This window comes from Vanacampus margaritifer, chromosome 3 (assembly GCF_051991255.1).
Source record: "Vanacampus margaritifer isolate UIUO_Vmar chromosome 3, RoL_Vmar_1.0, whole genome shotgun sequence".
Classification (NCBI taxonomy): Eukaryota; Metazoa; Chordata; class Actinopteri; order Syngnathiformes; family Syngnathidae; genus Vanacampus; species Vanacampus margaritifer.
Window position 1 is genome coordinate 6,657,554 of NC_135434.1, and position 7,096 is coordinate 6,664,649.

General features: G+C 37.3%; 1 long non-coding RNA gene across 1 annotated transcript; it reads right to left on the reverse strand.

Annotated features, from left to right (window-relative positions):
• Positions 1 to 841: 841 nt before the first annotated feature.
• On the reverse strand, positions 842 to 6,765 carry LOC144049287 (uncharacterized). The gene is made up of 4 exons (XR_013293533.1): positions 6,698 to 6,765; positions 6,324 to 6,375; positions 3,373 to 3,549; positions 842 to 2,754 (listed from the first exon to the last, which is right to left on the reverse strand). It is a non-coding gene; the product is annotated as an uncharacterized LOC144049287 (long non-coding RNA).
• Positions 6,766 to 7,096: the final 331 nt, after the last annotated feature.

Here is a 7,096-nt window from a genome sequence, read left to right on the forward strand (position 1 = left end):
GGGCTGGGTGGGGGGTCGATAGGGGCTGCGGTGGAGGTATTGATGGATGACAGGTAGGTGTGTGTGTGTGTGAGTGTGGTTGTGTGGTTGGAATCACCCTGGGGTTAAGTTTAGAGCACGGCTCAAGGTGTTTAATCGACAGTTCTCACCTTGAATCGATTGGCAAGGAGGCTCCATGCAGGCCCCGGACATGATACACATAACCTGAACTCACTCACACACACTCACACACACACGTGTACACACATATCATACACACCAAAAGACAATGGGGTGGGATCCTCAGAACTTCCGTACTCTTGACAATTTAGTAAAGCTACTTTGCTAATTGGCGAAAACAGAGTTGCAAAAATGCTGTCCTGCAAAAGATTTGAGTTCATGAAAACTATCTTTACACCCTCATGACAACAATCGCTTTTGTTGACGTCCTGCTATGCAATAGTCCGATAAGAGATTATTTTCATTAATGGTACCAAAGAGTGTAACTCAAGTAAAGAGCCTTACAGTCGACTCACGGGGAGATTGGGATTCGAATGGTGAAAATCTGCACATTTTAATCAGAGATTTAAAACACGTCTTTACTATTTTTCTAACACATCTGGATTTTGACACTTTTTTTTTTTTTTGATAGAGAAAAGCTTGCACAATGCATTTTTTTTTAACATGCATTGTAATTCATAGCTACAATGTTTTAGGAAAAAACAAATCCACCTGTTGCTGAACCTAACTTTTAATTCATAAATATTGCTAGATATATTAATATATCACATTATTTTTATTGCTATTATATTATTAGTATTATTTTGAAGAGCAGATGCAGTAGAGAAAAAGCGAGGGCAAATTCAGAATCAGCGCAAACAATCTAAAAAAGTTAACTTGCATTTCTCAAAATAAGTAAAAAAAAAAAAGGTTGACGGTTATAATTAATAACGTGTATGATATTCATTTTTTGTTTGTTTTTTTGAAACACAAAAAACTTTCAGAAAAGGCTGATAAACATTCAATATATGCTTTTCATGAAAAACAGGGAAACTTCCCCCAATAACAAAACAAAAACAAAATATTAAAAACATTTATGTATATTGGAAAAAAAAATAATAAAAAAATCAGCAAATCGACTCCACTGTAAATGGTTGAATGAATGATTGGAAAATTGAGCTTTGGCAACGTGACAATTCGAATAAAAGTAAACCTGAATAAAATTGAGAAAAAACATTCACAACAAAATAGGCTCATTGCAAGCTGGAAGACATGTTTTCAACTTGTTACATTACGGTCAGTAAAGCAACAGGTTTTAATACTTTGAACAACAATAAACTCAATAAACTATTTGTTGAGTAATACGCCTCCTCTGGGAGGCTTAAAGAGTTCATTCCACTATTGAGGCACCACAGAAGAAAATCATTTACTACAAAATGACAACTCTGAGCCGTTGTACAGTAGTTATGTTCTAAAGATGTAGTAGACTACATTGTATATTGATGAATAAGTTTGTAAGTCAAATTGAGTCAAATAAGGCTAATGAAGACTTCACTTGGAACGCTGTAGCTTTCCAAGGTTTTTTTATTTATTTTTTGGTAATGAAGAGCCTCATCATATTCAGTCTTATCCCTGAAGCAAATCGATTTCCTGACAGTGAGCAGAGCCGTAGTAGCATGAACATGTGATTCCTGCCACGGAGATGTTCAGCCTTGAAAGCACTCCACCGTGAAATGTCTTACAACGGGCCAAGATCTGGAGGGGGTCCGCGATTGGGGGCTTGCTTATGTTTTGAGTCAACAACATACTGTTAAAGCATTACATTGTCATCAGTGCCGTTTCGATTTGTACGGAATCATCCCAAGTGAGGTCAGTTTAACACTCAGCGTCTCCCACAGGCAGCTTGAAGTCTGCTTCCTGATGAGGTCAAAGGTCATGTGAGTGATGACTGGGATGTTGGTAATAAGCAGTGTTTTTGCCACGTCAGTGGGAGCTGGCTGGACATGTTTTATAATAATAATAATAATAATAATAATGGATTTGATTTATAATGCCCTTAAGGGCTACAAGTAGAGAAAAAAAACGACGTGCATTAAAAAAAAAAAAAGTCTTAAGAGTTCTTTTAAAACAGTTTTATGGAGTTACCGCCCTCATTTAAGAGCACAATTAGCTAATATAATCTGATAGTGGCTTCTGTATTGGTGGAGCTGTTTAGGTGGTTTTGGGAATGGAGACTGCGTATCTTGATTTCAAATAGCACACGCAATTTGACATACTATGAAGCTTCAAAAAGAAAACATCTTTTTTCCAGATTCACTGCTGGATGGCTGCCCAGCCTGAATCTGGCTCTGTTCAAGGTTGTTTTTTTTTTCCTGTTAGAAGAGAGTTTGTCCTCGCCATTGTGGCTCAGTGATTGCCCACAGGGGAAAATTGTCAGGTTTTTGTGAAGAACGCGGTCAGCGCTACACAATAAGTGCCCTTAGAAGACTTCATTATGTTTTGGCACTGTTCGAAAAAGTAGAATTGAATTGAACATGACTCACGGATTCCTTTGAGACGAAACAAGATAAAGTTCCGTGCGGATGGCGGAGAAAGAGAGTTCTCGACAAGCAATCTCACACGCCAACTGTTACAAGAGCGCACGCATTCCCATCCGTGGAACCCGCGGGTCTCTCAGGAGGTCTCGGTTTGGGACTCAAGACAACTCGGGACAAAGTTCGGTTATCGCTTCCAGATTCTTGGACTGACGTCGGTTGGCGGACATTTTTCAATTTCCTGAAGAGACAAAGACGTACAGTAAAGAGAAAATGAGTAAATCAATGTGACATCAGACTTCATTTGCTTGATTTACACGAAAACAATCGCATACTGTAAAACGGAACATTCTAACGATCTCTTTACGATGACACTGTAAATAATCTCCATCTCCAAGACCAACTGTGGCCGGCTTTCGGCTATTATGTCTTCTCGTGCTTTTTGTCCTCAAATCTTCTTGTAGCAGCCTAGTGAAGTCATACCTTAAGCCTGCCAAATAGTTCATATTCTTGTTGCTTATTTAATCCTATCAAAGTGATTGAATACTGCCTCTAGGTGTACACAATCCCTTTAAAACTAACATAAGATTAAGGGTGATTCCCGTTACGCTTAAGTGTCACAAATTGATGAGAAGTTTCATATTTAGTGAATCTTTTTGGAAAGGTAATGAATGCAGTCCATAAATCATACTTGACGTGTCAAATCGGTAAAATTACCGAATGAACAATACTGAGCTCTTCATAAAAAAAAAATAAAAAATAAAAATAAAAAATCATATTTGGAGGAATTCTTGACCAAAGCTTTGATGCTAGTTAATCATATGAAATGATTCGAGTTTCATCAAAGACTAGTTTGTACCGAGCAGGTCTGGATCCTCCGATGCCACAGAAGACAAAAGATGCAATGTAGTTCCTGTGCTCAGAACAAATCGGCAGGCCCACGACTCGCCTTCCACGATCCAAATCTTCTGATTCTGCCCTCTCTCGTTCTTTATCGCTCTCTCTCTTCTTCTTCCAGGCCAACGTGTCTGAAGCCCTGTGAGGATGAGCCATAAAACAATTTTCCTTACACTTACAAGCTAAGACAAGTGATAAAAATGATTTAATGAAATGACATCTTAATCAACTACAATGCCAAAACTAAAGGTCTTGTCATCAATGCACAAAAATAGTCTGGAGGACCGGGACAAAATATTTTGTATTCAGGGATTTTCCAGTAAATGACTCCATATACGCACAAATACATTATGCATATGTGTATGTATAAATGTAGTACATTCCATTATTTACTGTACACCTATCTGCAAGTGTAGAGTTGAAAAAATGCTGCTGTTTAAGTTGCCTTAAGTATTGCACAGGAAAATTATAATTGGTCTGATTAAGGAGCTTAAATCTAATACCAGCTCTGTGCTTCGCTGTAGGCTGTGTGAGGGTTTGTGTGTACGTGCCTCCCCACCTCCAACCCACATTTATGACTCATCATCTCACTTACAGAACATATGTACTGTACAATGTCAACACAACGTATATACATAGCGAGACTGAATCTTTTTTTGGAATAATACTACATTTTGCTTGGTGTGCGTTGGTGTGTGGAGAACCAAAACGGTCTAATTAAATAAATAAATAAATAAATAAATATGGATTTCAAGAACATAATTTCAAAATAAAATATTAAAAAACTAATATAAATGGAAAAAACAACAGCAGCAACATATGTACACAAATATTTAAAAGTAAAAATGAATACAATTAACAAAAAAAGATTAAAAAAATATAATTATAAAAATAAATGTGAAAATAAATATAAACATAAATATATAAATAAAAATGCTCTCAAATTTATTTATTTCATTTTGCAGACGATGTCATCATGAAAATCATAAGTACAAGATAGTCTAATGAGAAGGGCACCCCTCAGTGTGTCTTGGGTTGAACTATTTTCTTATTAGTTGAGCGAAATTAGAATTCATGCACACGAAACAATGTGACATATTTGTTTTTGTATTTATTCCCACATTTATTTTTGTATATATATTTATTTTTTAATCCTGCTTTTTGTATTTATTTATTTATGTGTATAGATATTTTTTTGTTATTTGTATTTCTATTTAGGTTGCCTTTTTGGGTATTTAATTTATGAATTATTTTTTTTATATTTGTTTTTTATTTCCACTTATATTTTTATTTATCTTTTTTTTTTGTATTTTGGCAGTTTTGGTCCTCCGTATTGGTGGAGTTCCCACTGAGTGGAGCAGCGACATGTAACATGTACAGACCTGACGTTAAAGAAAAAGTTCATGGAACGGCATAGCAATAATTGACCCCATTTAAAAGATCTTGATACCAATTAGAGAGGCTTGGGTGTAAATAATTTAAGAGCTGCCTCTAGAACGCACAAATAATTTTAACATCATGCACATGTATTTGCATATTTGTGCACGAGCACAATCTCAATCACTAACTATGTATGTTCGCATACAAGCACGCGCTGCTCTGGAAACAGACTTCTTAATGAAGCCTCCGCCGAGTGAAAGTAGAACAGAAATACATACTGGCCCATTTCTGCCTTTGCTTCACTCTCCCCTCCACTCATCCCCTCGCTCGTTCTTTTTCACCTTCTCCAAATCATTTGTTTTATTAATGTTTGGTTGTCTTTCTCTTTTGTCTCAATGAGTTCAATCACAACCTCTAATTCCTAGCTACAGGCAAACACGCCCGTGCAGACAAGCTGGCTGATGAGAAGGATGACTGAGAACATATGCGGGGGAAGGGGGGACGGGGGGTGCTGTGTGTAAAATCTAAAATGTCTGTTAAGTGTCTTTTTTATCTCTGGTTATTTACATTTGAAAATGACAACGTGTGCATAAGAATGGCTGTGAAGCAACATGAAAAAAGGATGCACAGGCGAAGTGAGGCAGAGGGAGACGGGCGGGGAGAGTAAATCCAGTGACACTGAAGTGGGGAGCGCTCAGGTGTGGTGAGAGGATTATACAAAAGCCTGAGTATAAATGACAGTAAACACCTGAATGACAGAGACGAGGGGGGGCGGGAGCTTGGGTGAGCGCGGCAGTTTAGAGGTCCTTCAAGAGAACATAATCAACACTTTGACTGGTATCACGAAAAGACACATTTCAAATCTAAACTACAATCTACAAGTTTTCCCCGTTGAAGTAAGATCTCAGGAGATTATTAGATCCATCATCATGATATCGACAACATCTTTAAAACAGGTCCTCTTGAGCTTGCCAAAAGATAAAAAAAATGAGACGGAATCAGGTCACGTGAGTGGGCAGGTTACTCCAGCATGAAGAATTTTTTTTTTTCGGCCAGGAACTGTCAGATGCTCAGGGTATTGTGTAGAAGCCCGGTCGTGGTTAAGCAGCCATAAGTTGCCCTACCACAACTCAACAATCGCCACAGATGTCGTCATACATTTGCTGGTTGCTCTGGCCTGGCCCACATTGAAGGGGAAAACTTTTTTTTTTTTAGTTTGGATTTGAAATATATCTTTTGTGACAACATTCCTGGACATGTGTTACACTTCCCAATCAGGACTGCACAACAAGAGACAAATTAAGCAGACCGTATATGTTAATTGCTTTACTGGATGGATGGAATATTTCTAAGTACAATCCAATTACATTCACATGGCCAATTTTGTTTTTGTTTTTGTTTTGTTTTCTGGAGAGCTCAGTATTGTTCATTCAGTAATTTTACCGATTTGACATATCATCATTGCTCTCTTTTTTTTTTTTTTGTATGTGCGTATTCATTAGTTCACCTAAAACATATTAAAAAATCCCATACCGTTAACCTAAACCGAACACTTCCAGCCAGAGTCGTGAGGCCGTCAGGAGACCTGAGGAAGGACCAAAGAAAAGAAAGGAAAGTGAAATCCAGCACCGACCAGACACATGGCCAATTTTGTTTAAATCAATTAAATTAATCAATTAATTAAATCAAAGAAAAGTTGACAGTAAAAAGAAGAAAAAAGGTGTGAATTGTCACTCATACTTATTGGGATGACAGTATAAATCGATACATTTGAAAAATTACAATTCAAATAGCCAGAAAATGAGCATCGGTTGGCGAGTCGGTGATGTTCAGTTCAACTTTGCTCTATCAAGTACTGAACATGAAAATGGAATATAGCGCAAGATAAAGTAGGTGATTTATCTAACCTTGGCTGTTTCTTCTTGTTTTCTTGCTGACACAGTCTCTGAAGTCGGTGTCACTTTTTGGGCGAACACAATCTCGATTGTTTTTGCTGCTACCTGAAACACAATGAATGTCCTTTTACTGTGTAAAGGGTCAAGGGATATAAAAGTAATAGATCTGAAGTTCTACTGTATGGTAGGCATTGACGTGAACTGGAGAGCAAACGCAGATTTCGGGTGTGAGTCCGAGTCCCTAGTAAAGAGCTTTATATCAGGACTGAAACATTGTACAGTACTTAGTCAAAAATAAGGATACTGTATGTAGGGTTTTAATTCTTTTCCCTAAAGGGGATATTTTCACAAGCAGTAAAAAGGGAAGTCATAAAAGGGAAATGCTGTATTTTTGTGAGTGAAACCAGCATT